General features: G+C 39.7%; 1 protein-coding gene across 1 annotated transcript in view; it reads left to right on the top strand.

Moving 5' to 3' along the window:
- The first annotated feature begins 393 nt into the window (after positions 1-393).
- CCHR2.PART0H5orf63 (chromosome chr2.part0 C5orf63 homolog) overlaps positions 394-16,253 on the top strand; it is a 188,989-nt gene continuing 173,129 nt past the window's right edge. Inside the window, exon 1 of the mRNA XM_044060793.1 lies at positions 394-489. The gene's annotated coding sequence lies outside the window, so the exon portion shown is untranslated. The remainder of the gene's footprint in view (positions 490-16,253) is intronic.

Raw genomic sequence — 16,253 nt, 5'->3', positions numbered from 1 at the left:
TATAACATTTAGGTATTTTAAATACAGAATAACTGTTTTATGCAACTATTACATAAAATATGGGAAATAACTTTGTCCTGAAATCTCAGGACATTTGCCATTTTTTACATTTTTTGTCAGGACACAACTGCCCAAAGAGGAACAGGTGGTAACCTTAGTTTGTGTTAACATAGGTTTTCTGAATTATTTGAAGTCTGAAATTCAGATGTATATCGTTATTTAGTGACTACAATCATCCCAGTGATTTGTCAGAAAAAAAAATTATGAGAAACAGACTAAAGTACGAGGCAAAAAATCTGGACAGCTCAGACTGCTAGGCATGGTGAAATGCGCGTTACTATTTAACTTACTCCTAACTTCAGTACTGCCACGAAAATTTGCGTAAATGGGTGGGCCCGCACAAATTAACCAATACACGACGTACAGGGGCGGATCTGCGTTTCCTGCGTTTTACTGGTAAAAGATCGTCAACCAGCATTATTTTACAAGGTCAGTGTGCAACTGTGTACTTGATTAGTAATATTCATTTTGGCTGGGTTTACACTATTTTATTACGGAGGGGAGCGGGACCGCTAAACAAATTGGAAGCGGTATGCTGTAGACTGCAGCAGCACATAAAACATACAAATTATTAAGATTCGTGCCCTAACAATATAGGTAAGCCTCCAACACGAAGTTAACACTCTTAGAAAAGTGACATAGTTTTGTCATAAAACCAGCTGAACCAAGTTTGTAAGCAGTAAGTTGTACAGAGAAATTATTACATGGCTGCTCCGGACACACCCCTAATAGGTCCCCTATACATGTTCATGCCCATGTGGAATACTACCGGTACCCCACATGTCTGGAATAACTTCTCGTGGTGGGAACGATATCCTAGGGGGTGAACCCCCGTGTGTTTAAGGCAGGCACCCTAAACCAAAGACGGTTGAACTGACGGCATCTTTTTCTTTTCAGTAGAGATGTCTTCTCAGCTTATACTAAGAATAGAACTACCAAATCACCGTCTTCTCTGTGTGATTCTCTTTGGTTGTTTCTTGTTTGTATAAAGCACTTTACCCTTATAACGATGGAACTAAGGGCGGTCTCTCTTACAACATTTCGGGCAGGGTGGGGCGTGGTTTTGTGACCGACAGGCTTGATTGGCGGTCTGCATCCAGGGTTGCACACATTAAAGGCTGAATTGCATACAGTTCTACAGAAGTTCGAACGGTACCCTACTTAATTAAATTCTTAACTACTGCACATTTAAGCAAATAAAAGAATGCAGTGGTACCGATCCACCTTGGCAATATCGCATATCAGCGTAAACAAAATAATGTAAGCAACACAAACATTTGAATTGTTCATAGTTTATAAGGCAGTAGGGTGTAACCCTCACTGTTCTGTCACAAAATCGCTCATTACCTAAACAGTGTAGTAATTTTTTAAAGCAAAGTAACAGACAATGGTAATTGGGACATAACTATTTTGCCAATACCCACCCTCATAGGCAATTTCTAATTTCAAGAGGGTGAAGTAAGTCAGAGCCCCATATGAAGTTGCAGGTGCTCAAGGAAAGCCACCTCGGAGCTAAAAAATGTTTTCCCCCTTGTATCTCTGTATTCTGAGCTATTCTAATGCGTTAAAAAACTCTGTACACTTGTAAAATTGTAATGTTTTCCACAAAATGGTCGACATGGGGCCTGACATATGAATATGAACTTATTTTAGCTTTGCTTTACTGGTTTCTTTTCCCTTCCTAGAATCCATTTCAAATACTTTGTATGAGGCATGCAATTTATAAGAACCTCATGTTGTTTTCCTAGTTCATGATATTGCGGCTGCATTGTGAGTCACAGGCATCTTGCCCACCATGTGCAGCAGGAGAGCTTGCATTTCATTCCTGAATGACAGCGCTATACAGTTCTCTCAGAGCTTCTTTTAAGCAATTCAGAGGAATTTTACAACTGCGGCCAAAAAAAGTAACTAAATAGGGTTTTGTAAGGAATGCCATTTTTTAATCCTATTAAGCCACGGTGGTGCAGTGGTTAGCGTTGTCGCTTCACAGCAAGAGGTTCTCCCATTCGATTCTCGGCTGGAGCACCTTCTGTGTGGAGTCTGCATGTTCTCCCCGTGGTCGAGTGACGTTTAAAGACATGCAGGTAGGTGCGTGTGTGAACAGGTTTGCCTTCTTTGAAGGGTGGGCGTCCGGCTGGCAACTCGACACCGTAAAAATCCACTGCCAATCATTAGTGGACTGGAGTTCTGCTGTGGCTACCCCTAACTGGGAAAAGCCAAAAGACATTACTTAGTAGTATTGCCACCATTCCACCCTGCTAATTCCTGACTGGCAAGCCCTGCCCCTGTGTAACCTGGACACGCCCCTTCCTGGTGGTAACCCCACCCAGAATCAATAATTTGATTTCTACAATCCATATGCACTGCGGTGGTGGTGCTGCGGTAGCGTTGTCGCCTCCCAGTAAGACATCCCGTTCGATTCTTAGCTAGAGCGTCTTCTGTGTGGAGACATGTGTGAATGGGCATACCTTCGTTGAAGGTTGTGCATCAGGGCCGGCAACTCGGCACGTAAAATCTACTGCCAATCATTAGCGGACTGGAGTTCCTCTGTGGCGACCCCTAACTGGGAAAAGCCAAAAGACACAACAACAACAATCCATATGCAGTTATTGTATGTAGCAGGAAATGTAAAAGGAATTAAGGAAAGAATTTAAAGGGAGCAAAATTTTTTAGGTTGGATAGAACAGAGGCACATAGAAATTGCATTGCCTTCTGTGTATGTGGTATACTATGTGAAATGTGTAGCTCTACAAGTTTATACTTAGTTTTGTAAATTGTAGAAGCGTAAGTGACAATAAAAGACAGATATAAAAATGTAATTTGCACATTTTGTTATCCAGTGGTGACATCCCAGCAAAAGGGGGACTTGATGTATCATGTGCTTCACTATTAACTGATTATTAGCACTTATCAGTGTTGATTATTACTGCTCATTGCTGAATGCTGCCATAACTTTGGTGCCACCTTAACTAATTATGTAAGTTAAGTAACATAATGCATAAAAAAGGAGTTGCTCTAGTTTTTAAGACTAAATTTCGATAGATGTCAAATGCTGTCAGATACCAGCAGTCAAAACATATTCAGTAGTGGCGAAGGAAGGACTGTATGAACTTTTCTGGCATATGTACAACTAATTTTAAACCAACATGTGGCATTTGTGGTGGGTTGTTGACAGCAGGGATTCTATCAGAAAATAAATCATGGATCAAGCATATGCTAGGTCACTAGTTTAACTGACAGATTGTCTCTAGCTGTTAATGTCTAGCATAACAAGGTAAACTCACTTTGAACAGAGAGAATCCACTGAGTATGAAGTTGCATTATACTTGCTTATTTTTTTATTAGCATCACACATTGCATGATATGAGTACACCTTTGATTGTAAATAATAAAACATACCATTACAAATTTTCCTTTGCATACATTATACACATATGATTTTGGGATTAACAATTATTCAGTTTAACATTACATAGATTGTTTAATCCCTGCCTTCCCTGTATACATTATACACATGATTTGGGGATTAACAGTTATTCAGTTTAATATTACATAGATTGCTTAATTCCTGCCTTCCCTGAAATATCTTTCCTTATGAACATTATTTTGTGGTTTACTATTGTATGTTCGAACGGCAAAACATTTGCCGTTCGAAACAACGAAGAGTAAACCTGAACACAAACATTCCGACCGGCCACAATGTCGACCCAAATGATCGACACATTTGAGTCGACATTGTGGCTGAAACCATCGCATGATAGCCGTATAGGAGCTAATGTAAATCAGACTCCTATATGACATATCACGTTTTTGCAGGGGGGAAAGCCCCCCACCCCCCTACTAATATATTCTAACTCCGAGATAGCACTACAGTGGGTATATGGATGAATTTCCAATCCCCACTGTACCACAATCTCTGTGCAGATAGTCAAATACACGTATGCAAATGCACTACTGCATTCACATAAGTGTGTTTGACTGTCCCATCTGTTTATGTTTTGTGCACAACATTCTGATTTTTGGCAGCAGTACTGTCGACAGAATGTCGTTCGCACAAACCATAGTAAACCTTATTTTGTATGTATTCCAACATATTCCATTTATTTCTAATGTAGTTTACTCTTTCTCTTTTCTAAAGATCCCACTTCCAACCATTTCATCTCTTTTACAACATTAAAACTCAAGTTACCGTCAATTTTGCTTGTGGTATCTATTTCCTAGCATTTGCTTATTTTGCCGGCCAACAGTATTAAACTTAACAGGACCTTGTTACATCTAAGTAGTTCAGGTTCTATATACCAACCGTTTTTGAGTTATAATACTTTCTTCCCCCAGCATTTCTGACAAAAGTACTCTGTTGGGAATTTAAAAAATCTGTCAACCTGTTACACCCCCCCCCCAAAAAACATGTTCACATCATACTCAGGTACCCCCCCCCCTGCCATTTCCCATCACACCTCACCTCCATCAAATGCTGTCTACTTGTGGAAACATTCTCTGAGGACTTCAGAGGTTTGGGAGGCAGACTGAAGTTGGCTACTTTGGGTACAGAATATCTGTGCAGACACTTGCACATGAAAATCCTAACTCTTCCAGGTTTTTTTGCCTACTTGGGAGATGTACAGTTATTTATCCATTGCATCTTTGTATTTTGCCTTTCCATTCTCATTTCTCAGTCTTTTCTAACCTCTTCTGATTTATCCTTGTAGTTGTCATGCATTATTTTATTTGCCTTACAAGTGATCTGTTTTTCCCTGCAGCTTCTGTACTAGACTCAACAATAAACCCAACCAGAGCTGGTCTTTCATATAACACTCTTCTAGGCCTTTTCTCACTCTCTGCCTATATTCTGTTATTAATCTCTGGTAAGGAAGATTGTCTTAGCACACATTCTAACCTTCTGCTTGGCCTCATAACACTCTGACTTTTCCAGTCCTAGTTATTTGCTCCCAGTACTGTGATTCATTTACTAAATTTTTGCCAATAAATTAGAGTTCCCTGTTGACTACTTTGTGCACCCCTGCCTACAGTCATCCCTACTGGTAAAATCTCTTCTCTACATTCCTGCATTGTCTTACTTCTCAAATTATTTTCTGAAGGTTGCATTGCACTTGTCCACAGATGACTACAGGGAAACCAATAAGATAAATGAGCTGTCATTTTACAGATCAGCAGCCACACTGAGCAATCCATAAAAATTGCATTGGCTTCTGTGTATGTGGTATACTATGTGAAATGTGTAGCTCTACAAGTTTTTATTTTTTTGGTGGGGGGCTGATTTCTGTTCTTACCTTAACAAATTATGCTGTGAATCCACTGTGATTCTTAGAAAAAATAAGTAGCAGTAATACTATTTGTGCATCACAGAAAGCAGTTTTAGATGGAAGTAACGTGTTCTGTGGTCAAGGACTTTTCTTTAATAATATTCTATCAGTTATTCTACTACAGAATGAAGCAGCCAGTTTATCCATAAAGTTCATTATAAGTTGTATGTACCATTATTCCATCATTATGACCAACTAATTATTAAATTACCTATTTGGTAAATTTGATATGTAATGAAACATTATGTCTGTTTTTAGAATGAGAACCACTAAGGGTTTATGTACTTAAGTCCTCACTTATGCAATAATACCGAAGCATTTGCATTGGTACAGACAGACATATTAAATTGGTTTAATATTAACATAATTTAGTCATAGGTTTACAACTTTTCTCCTCGTCCAGATCCCAAATCTTCTGGCACCTTAACTGGCTCCTCTTGGAGAGCCTACTTTCCTACATCCAATTCAAACTGTAGCACTTCCACAAAGGAAGAGGAATTGAAGGTGCTATGATAGGCTGATGTTTGGTCAACACCTGTGCAAAGCTGAGGGAATGCAGAAATCTATTTGGCTAGCTATATGGCATTTTGCACCCACATAATCTCTCCTACATAGAACACCTAAGGTAGGAATGAGTAGATAATGACTTTCCAACTGTGAAATACGTAGAGTTATTTATCAATGTGCTGAAGGAAGCCCATGTGCATCATATCAGTGAAATGGTGTGCTGTATTTCTATGTATTATAGTTACTAACACGTCTATTGAAACTCAGTTGTCTTAGGCCTCCTATTTCACCACAACTCCAGTATGTACACCAATACTAGAACCAGGGACCTAAATCTTCCCCAGCAGATGAACAGAACATGGTAAATGGTCATGTTTGCAACCCAGTGCCTTCCAAACCTCTGGAATGTTCTTCCACCACATGTTAAGCAGTGCAACTCACTTTCTTCCTTTAAACATAGACTATATGACTGAATGGATATCCACACATTTACTCGTGAGACCAGTGCGGTCCTCCTGGAGAAAGGAGGTGTTGCCTTAGTGAGGGTACTCGAAGTGCAGAATGGTCATGGGGTAAGTGCCTTTGGAGTATTTATTCAGTTATGAATCTATGAATTAAGTGAGAAAAGAAAGAATTTTAAATCAAGGTCAAATGTGATGTTACCAATTTTATAGAATACTGAAAATAACAACAAAGTTCCTATGATACAACTTTGTATATGCTACTGATATTTTCTGAGGCACTTAGGATAGTAACTGCTCATGTTTGATGCTATATTTTTTACTTGCCCTGGCAGCCTCTACAAATGGCTGGTTAACTTTTACAAATGTATAAAGTTGTGAACAACTCATATTAAAGTTTAATTTGACTACAACTCAGCCTTGATAAGAAACACAATCATTCTGTTCCTATTATCAGTCACTGCATTCCCCGTAATTGAGAAAACTCTTTCCGCAAAGCTGTTGCTGGAGGGAATTGAAAAGACAATTTGTACTAGTCTGTAAATTGTTTTGCAGTCTGGACCTTTACTAAAAAGATTACTCAGCGGTCACTTACAGATGCCTCTGTCATCTGTAACAGTGCTGGTAATGTGACAGGTAAACTGCAGTAGTCTGAGTAAGGTTCATCAATGTCCAGATCTAACATAGTTCTGACCTTCTGCAGGCTGTTGAAGGCTTAAGAACTGCATAGCTTTAAAGACACAACTTCTGCAGGTAGGAGAATGTTTTTGTATAAAAAGGTACTGAAGTCCTTGCAGACCTGCTGTCCCATGGCTGAAGGCAAGTGTTTAATGGCATATGAAGCTTTAGAGCTGAAGAACTGGTCATCCAACCTTCACTGTAGCTTGTATCAGAGACTCGCCATCACTGCATACAGCTCTGGGGCAGAGAGTGTATTGCTTTCAAGCTTTGTGATTAACTTGTGAAAAACCTGCAACATGTAGTGCATGAAGTGTAAGTAGCACTCAGCCTCTGAGACATCATTTGTGATGCCATCCTCACTGGCCTCCGAAAACTTCCAGATGAGAGGGTGAGACTCATCAGGCCCTTGACTGCTAAAATAACTTTTAATAGCAGGGCAGCATTCTACCAGTCATGCTATAGCAGAAAACAAAGACAGCCAGCCACCTTGTGACAACATGCTGCATAATCTCCTTGGAAGTCCCAGTCTAGGAAAGCATAGAAGTCCTTTAACTATGCAAGTTTTGCAGACACTAAAAACTCACTGTGGACTTTCAAAACTAGCATCTCACCATCAAACCTTGCAAGGGCCTTGCTGACATGCTTTGCACAGTTATACAGTACATGGCACAAGCAGTTTGCTGGAATGATATGAGGTACATCAGATTTCAGATGAAAAACAGACCTGTGCTTCACATAATTAAGCAGCGTTTTCTAGTAGCTACCCTTTCTGCATGAGGACATCTTTTATCTTTATAAAGATGGCTTCAGCAGTTTCATTATGGTCTTCTTAGAAATTAAAAAGCTTCTGTTGTATGCCATGGGTTTGACTGAAGTACTGTATAACCAGGAGGACATTTTTCTGTTTCCTTTATTGGGTGCATCTGATGCCAGAGAGAAATAGGAAATGCCAAGTTCCTGCAGAAGGAGCTCCTATGTATGAGGTACAAGTACATTCATTACTTTGCACCCAGCTTTTGTCTTCCCACAGCTACATTTTACAGTCCCAGCAGAGTCAGGGTAAAGTGTTTGTGCCAGCTTCCCTCCACAGTCCATAGATACATACTAGTGATTGTGTGTTACACCATGATAAACTGCCATCACCTCAGCTGTGGTCACTTCGAAAGCTTCACTAGTTGCAGGACATGGCTGTGTGAACTTTTGTCACCAGTAAGTTCTGCTTCTGGAGCTGAAGGCTTTGCTGATGTTTGACGTTGGGTGTTCCACAAGCCACTGAATCCACATTTGGTACAGAACACACCTATGGATAACTTTCCTGTCTTTGAAGTTTATGAGGTTGGTAGGAAGCAGCACCCTCTCCATAATGACTGCATTCTTCTAGTAAGCTTCTGCCACTAGGCACATTCCTGTGATTGACACAAGGATAGGAGGAATGTACAATTTATATTCATTGTTGACAGATCATCACCCTGGGTGGCCACGGTGGTGCAGAGGTTAGCGTTGCCGCCTCACAGCAAGAGGTTCTCCATTTCGATCCTCAGCTGGGGTGCCTTCTGTGCGGAGTCTGCATGTCCTCCCTGTGGTCACATGGGTTTCCGCCAGGTTCTCTGGGTTCCTCCCACATCCCAAAGACATGCTGTAGGTGGATTGGACACTCTAAATTGGCCCTAGGTGTGAGTGCGTGCATGTGTGTGCCTTCTATGGAAGGTTGGACGCCGGGCTGGCAACTTGACACTGTAAAACTCCACTGCCAGTCATGAGTGGACAGGTGATCTGCTGTGGTAGCCCTTAACCGGGAAAAGCCAAAAGAAGAAGAAGGTGACAGATCATCACACTGCAGCTGTGTTGTAAAACTGTACAAATAAAATGCCATACTTTTAAATTCTTGTTAGAAGTGATGGGTAATATTTGTATGCACTGGCTTCTTGATACATGAATAAATACACCACTAATTCTCACACACACACACACACACACACACACACACACACACACACACACACACACACACAAAATACATGTGGTAATAATATGCTGTCATCTACACAGACAAGACACATTTCTGCAAGAGTACACCATTAAACCATAGCCAAAAGCAATTGAAAACCGCCTAGAGCTGGAATTACCCCAACAGTTCTGACCCATACACTTCTGGCTAACAGGCTGTTAGTAGCAGTAGTTTTAACATGCTAACTAAACAACGCACAAACCTGGGTAAAAAAAATAAAATAAATAAATATATATATATATATATATATATATATATATATAAGGAATACTAAGTGTTATCCAGACTTTGGATTTTGGTATTTACTGGTTTTCAGGGCAAAATAATGGGGTGCTGAGAATTCCCAGGTGGCCACTTTAATTCCTGATTTTTTTTTACAAGTTGTGGCCAATGCCATCATGCTTTGTGAGGCACTGAGGCAGACTGCCAACCAATTGGAGACACTGGGACTGTATTTACATTCATTAGCATGCTGCCATGCTCCTGATTGGATCTGGTAATTTGGAATATAGCAGAGGGCAACTGTGTGCACAGCAGGCCTGGCAGCAGCGAGTGAGTGGACTCAGCACCCCTGTGCTTACAGTTTAAGTTTAACTTTAAAATTCTGCCAAGTGCCCAAGCCAAGCCAAACGTACTTCAGCAGACTAAAATAGAGAGTCCAGTCCACACTCCCAGTCCCAGAATGAGAAAATTTACTTTCTATGGCAGCTCAAATTCGAACTCTAGTTCCAGGTAAGTAAAAAAGAATATAAAAAAAAAGAATGTTATGCCTTAAAGTTATTGCCTAATGGAAAAACTCTGCAGGTAAAGAAAATGGTAATGTTTATATTACATGTGTGCAACTGGCTGCTTATCACAAACAAAGCAATAACTGGTTATTGTTGCCCTTGCCATAAATACATCATCGGCTCTCAATAACACTAGAAATTCAAATAACTGAGTCCTGACAACTGTACATCTATGTTTGTTTGAAAATTTAATAGTGTTCCAGGCACAAAGTCCCGATAAAAAACTCTATAACCTAAAATTATAATTCTCCACATAAAACTTCTCATGGAGCATCATCAGTGCAGCTTGGTTGGTTTACTGAGTAGTTTAACCATGGTTTGAACTTTATTAATGTGAAAGTTTGCAATGCAGTCATTTCAGGAAGTTTATTCTTATCTTCGATCCACTCAACAGAGCTGATGTTCTAAGTAACTGCTGACCCCATTGCCTATCAAAGACGATCAACAAACTTTCTTTTCATGGCTGCTTTTATGAATAATATGTGTATCAAGAACTGGTATTTAGTTCTGTTCTGAAGTACATGACAGCGCCTATATAAGAGATCCACCAAAAGTTAGCCTGACTACTTGGCAGCAATAGCCATGAGCAACCATTAACGGCTTTCTAGACAGTCTTTGAGCAAGAAAGTACATGGATCAGCAAATCTGGGTGCGCTGAATGGACAGGTCAGAAATTACATGGATGAGATTAAAATGCCGTTAGAGCTCTTTGGGAACAGGAATTGTTATTTGTTCTAGTTGTTAAACCATTGATGTCCATTCAGTTTAAATGTAAAAACAGTTGGTGAACTTTTCTGCAGGTTTGTTTGCAGGGAATGCAAAAGCCCTACTTGAGCTTGTGTGTGTGTGTGTGTGTATGTGTGTGTGTGTGTATGTGTGTATGTGTGTGTACAATATATAGGGTCATAGCAGTTAATGGATGGTCAGTCATGAATGGGTGTAATGTACTACTTTCTCTGCATGTAATCTAGAAGGGTGTGTGTGTGTGTGTGTGTGTGTGTGTGTGTGTGTGTGTGTGTGTGTGTGTGTGTGTGTGTGTGTGTGTGTTTAAGCAGTCAGGAGAACTTGTCTGATAAGCCCCATGCATGGTGTTAGCTGTTTGTGGGATGGCATAGGAACCACCATTGGATAGATTTGCTGTCTGTAATTTTTGAAGAGTAAAAGCATCTTTCAGAGAATCAACAGAGTATTGATGAACTTACAGAAATTGCATTATCTTGCACATAGTTTTTGTTTCATATATTATAAAAACACGTTAATATAATCTGACTGATAAAATCCCTTTGCATATATATGACAGCTGCAACAGAGATTTTAGTTTTCTGAGTGTATAAAGATGTAATCTATAATCTTTGCAAAGAGACTGAAGGAATTTGGGAACACTGAAAATACATCACTGCTATTCCACCTTCTTTCTCAGTTAAATGATCATTCAATTGTGGGGATGGCAAATCATGTCTGTCAGGATCTGTTTGCTAAATTTTAGGGTTTTTTTCATGATAGGTCATTATTTATTAAGTAGAATATCCAATAAAACTGGTTAGTTTGGTGCATCTAAGCATTTTTTAAAACTCTGGAGAAAGGCAACCCTTTATTTCTTGCAACTGTAAAATAGTAAAATATAAGGGTTTACTTTCCATTTAAAAGCTTTAGGAATCAGTATTGAAAAAAAATCTATACCTTCATCTAAACTTATTTTAACCACAAAATGTTCTGTAAATAACTTGAGGCCCATTAAAACTTTTGTGTAATATCTAACTATGTATGTATATATATATATATATATATATATATATATATATATGTTGTTGTCTTTCGGCTTTTTCCGGTTAGGGATCGCCACAACGGAACTCCGGTCTGCTAATGATTGGCCGTAGATTTTCACGAATGCCGAGGTGCCAGCTCGACGCTCAACCTTCAACAAAGGCACACCCATTTACGCATGTCTTTCGAATGCTCTCCCAACTGCGGGGAGGACATGCAGACTCCACACAGAAGGCACTCCCCGCACTCCAGCTGAGAATCGAACGGGAGAACCTCTTGCTGTGAGGCAACAATGCTACCGCTGTATGTATATATATATATATATATATATATATATATATATATATTAGATGTCTATTATTTAGTAAGAAACTATATTTACACAAATTGTATTTATTTTAATTTTATATGAGTGCAGCAGTCAATTTTATTTTTCTAAAAGGAAATTTAGTTTTATACAAGTTCAAATGTTAATATACATAAAATACTATTGCCCTGGTTATAGTTTATGTTTAATATTTTGTCTGTTCTTCAATTTACATTTGAATTTTGGTATCCCACAATTCCGTTGGAGTGGATTGGGTTACATAATTATATATGCAAATGTTATGTTATCAGCACACATATTTATGGCCAGTTTTACCTACTTTTCATGGGCCTTTGTCCAGATTTTTGATGTTTCCAGGTTGAGAGGTATGCCTGCAATCTATGTATGACTATCTACCACAACCAGTACAACTGTTTCATTACAAAAGTACATACCCACAACCATAGCTCTTAATCAATCAGGGACAAAATCCAGAAATAATCAGGGACACTTTTACAATATTAGTACTAGCAAGTTGAGACATTGACTGAATAAAAGAATATGAATTAATATACCGTTTCTGAAGTAAAAGAATTATATTCCTCAACTTTTTGACATTAATTATTAGGTATGATTCACCACATTTTCTCCAGAAGTCATCAGTTTAAGGAGGGATTAAGAGGGACAAAGCTGAAGTTTGAGTCAAAATCAGGGACACTTGGGAGGTGTGCCAACCACAGTTAGTACAGTTTCTTTCATAACAGAAATAATAACTAATATAACTATCAAATCATGCCAAAAAATCTGTCTTACACTGCTAAGAACACTGTTAAATGCCAACTGCAAATGGAGGCTAACTGCATGGAAAATTGTGGAAAGCTTTAAAGAACTGGCTGAAAAACTAGGTCATGTACATATGATAAGCCATTTGCCTATCATAACATCATGCTTGCAATCATAAGTGCTAAACCAGGATCAATAGGGTTACCACCTGTCCCTGTAAAAAATATGAAAGATGTCAAATGTCCTAACATTTTAAGACAAACATTATTTCTTAATTTTCATCTAAAAGCTGCTTTCAAGTTTATTTTTTATCTGAAATGCTCCGATATTGTGAAACAGCCAAAACAATTCACGTTCTGCAATAGTGAGTATTTATTTTGGCAAAACAGTCCTTTGCACTGATTGTAGATATGGTTTGTCATGCAAAATATCATGCTACCATAAAAAAGTCCCACTTTTGGCAGCCCTATTTAGGGGTTGATAGGGAGAGAGGGAAATGCATATGCAATGCTGTGGAGCTTGACTCCGGAAATAATCAGGGACAGTCTTAAAATATTAGTACTATTAACTTGTGACATTGACAGAATATGAGAATATAAGTCTAAATATTAATATTGTTATTATTTATTGAGTGTTATTCACTACCTTATTCCCAAAGGTAACCAGTTTTATGAGGGATTAATACGGACAAAGCTAAAATAAATGAAAATCAGGGACAGCTGTGAGGTATGCTTATAACTGTCACTGTTTTTTTGCCTTGTCCCTTGTGAAATATTTGATTTTTGGGGAAAACACAAAGGATTACAGTCTGTCAGTAATGACAGATGTTTCATACTTAATGTTGTTCAGAAATTGCGTGTTGATGTTAATCCTGAAATTCTACCAATTTTAAGTGAATTAGAGTAAGATTTAAAACTGGCTCTGATGTTTTTTGATACTTTATCCCCAATTAGTTTGGCTTTGGCCAGAATTCTTCAAAGATGCATATGAAAATTAATGTTTTTGGTTTTCTTCCAAATGCCCAAAACCTGACAAAACTTACATGGGGGTTCTCCAAACTGTCTGTAGGTGTATGTGTACTGGATGTGTAAACAATTCAATGCTGGATTTGTGCCCAGGATTCATTCTTTTTTTTACCTCCCTTGAGTTCAACATATGTTTTGATTCCCCTGTTAATATAACTATGGAAGGACACAGTAAAACACTGAAGTTCTCGTAAATATGGGAAATCGGTTATTAGAAGCAAATTTTAAGGAAAGCTTGTAATAGATGAGAGGAGAGATTTGTGTCATGGATTTGTCCACCTCTTGAGCATTCTCTTGAAATTGGCATTTAATAGCAATATTCCTGTAACTCATAAGTTTAAATTGAATTTTAAGATATATTTTTATAAGTCCTGCAGCTTATTTAACAAAGCCCCATCCCCAGTTTCCAACATAATGGATAGCTATTGCAAAATAAGGCTATTAGACTATCCTAGTCTTCCAACCCCCCCCCCACACAAAACAAATGGAAAAAAACTGTGATGTTTAAAATGCAACATAAATAGGTCTCACTCTAAAATAGAAACATATTATTTTTCTGAGAATCCTTATCCTTTTAAGAAAAGTTAATTCACAGTTTGGAAAAGGGATTAGTGGTAACCCTGTCAGCTAGGTGTGCAATAAGAGAGACCAGTGATAACCCTGTTTGCTAGGTGTGCAGTAAGAGAGACAAGTGGTAACCCTGTCAGCTAGGTGTGCAGTAAGAGAGACAGGTGCTAACCCTGTCAGCTAGGTGTGCAGTAAGAGAGACAGGTGCTAACCCTGTCAGCTAAGTATGCAGTAAGAGAGACAGGTGGTAACCCTGTCAGCTAGGTGTGCAGTAAGAGAGACAGGTGCTAACCCTGTCAAGTGGTAAACCTGTCAGATAGGTGTGAATGCAGTAAGAGAGACCAGTGCTAACCCTGTCAGCTAATGTGCAGTACGAGAGACAAGTGGTAACCCTGTCAACTAGGTGTGCAGTAAGAGAGATTAGTGCTAACCCTGTCAGCTAGGTGTGCAATAAGAGAGACCAGTGCTAACCCTGTCAGCTAATGTGCAGTACGAGAGACAAGTGGTAACCCTGTCAACTAGGTGTGCAGTAAGAGAGATTAGTGCTAACCCTGTCAGCTAGGTGTGCAGTAAGAGAGACAGGTGCTAACCCTGTCAGCTAAGTATGCAGTAAGAGAGACAGGTGGTAACCCTGTCAGCTAGGTGTGCAGTAAGAGAGACAGGTGCTAACCCTGTCAAGTGGTAAACCTGTCAGATAGGTGTGAATGCAGTAAGAGAGACCAGTGCTAACCCTGTCAGCTAATGTGCAGTACGAGAGACAAGTGGTAACCCTGTCAACTAGGTGTGCAGTAAGAGAGATTAGTGCTAACCCTGTCAGCTAGGTGTGCAATAAGAGAGACCAGTGCTAACCCTGTCAGCTAATGTGCAGTACGAGAGACAAGTGGTAACCCTGTCAACTAGGTGTGCAGTAAGAGAGATTAGTGCTAACCCTGTCAGCTAGGTGTGCAATAAGAGAGACCAGTGCTAACCCTGTCAGCTAATGTGCAGTACGAGAGACAAGTGGTAACCCTGTCAACTAGGTGTGCAGTAAGAGAGATTAGTGGTAACCCTGTCAGCTAGGTGCGCAATAAGAGGGACCAGTGCTAACCCTGTCAGCTAAGTATGCAGTAAGAGAGACAGGTGGTAACCCTGTCAGCTAGGTGTGCAGTAAGAGAGACAGGTGCTAACCCTGTCAGCTAAGTATGCAGTAAGAGAGACAGGTGGTAACCCTGTCAACTAGGTGTGCAGTAAGAGAGACAAGTGGTAACCCTGTCAACTAGGTGTGCAGTAAGAGAGATTAGTGGTAACCCTGTCAGCTAATGTGCAGTACGAGAGACAAGTGGTAACCCTGTCAACTAGGTGTGCAGTAAGATAGATTAGTGGTAACCCTGTCAGCTAGGTGTGCAATAAGAGAGACCAGTGCTAACCCTGTCAGCTAGGTGTGCAGTAAGAGAGACAGGTGGTAACCCTGTCATCTAGGTGTGCAGTAAGAGAGACAGGTGCTAACCCTGTCAGCTAGGTGTGCAGTAAGAGAAACAGGTGCTAACCCTGTCAGCTAATGTGCAGTAAGAGAGACAAGTGGTAACCCTGTCAACTAGGTGTGCAGTAAGAGAGATTAGTGCTAACCCTGTCAGCTAGGTGTGCAATAAGAGAGACAGGTGCTAACCCTGTCAGCTAAGTGTGCAGTAAGAGAGACAGGTGGGTAACCCTGTCAGCTAGGTGTGCAGTAAGAGAGACCAGTGGTAACCCTGTTTGCTAGGTGTGCAGTAAGAGAGACAGGTGCTAACACTGTCAGGTGTGCAGTAAGAGACACAAGTGGTAACCCTGTCAAGTGGTAACCCTGTCAGATAGGTGTGAATGCAGTAAGAGAGACAAGTGCTAACCCTGTCAACTAGGTGTGCAGCAAGAGAAACAAGTGGTAACACTGTTAGCTAGGTGTGCAGTAAGTGAGACTAGTGGTAACCATGTCAGCTAGGTCTGCATGCAGTAACAGAAACAA

This window comes from Protopterus annectens, chromosome 2.part0 (assembly GCF_019279795.1).
Source record: "Protopterus annectens isolate FY-2018-M chromosome 2.part0, PAN1.0, whole genome shotgun sequence".
In the NCBI taxonomy this organism is placed as follows: Eukaryota; Metazoa; Chordata; order Ceratodontiformes; family Protopteridae; genus Protopterus; species Protopterus annectens.
The sequence above is the reverse complement of the archived record's forward strand: the minus strand, read 5'-3'. Positions and strand labels throughout refer to the sequence as shown.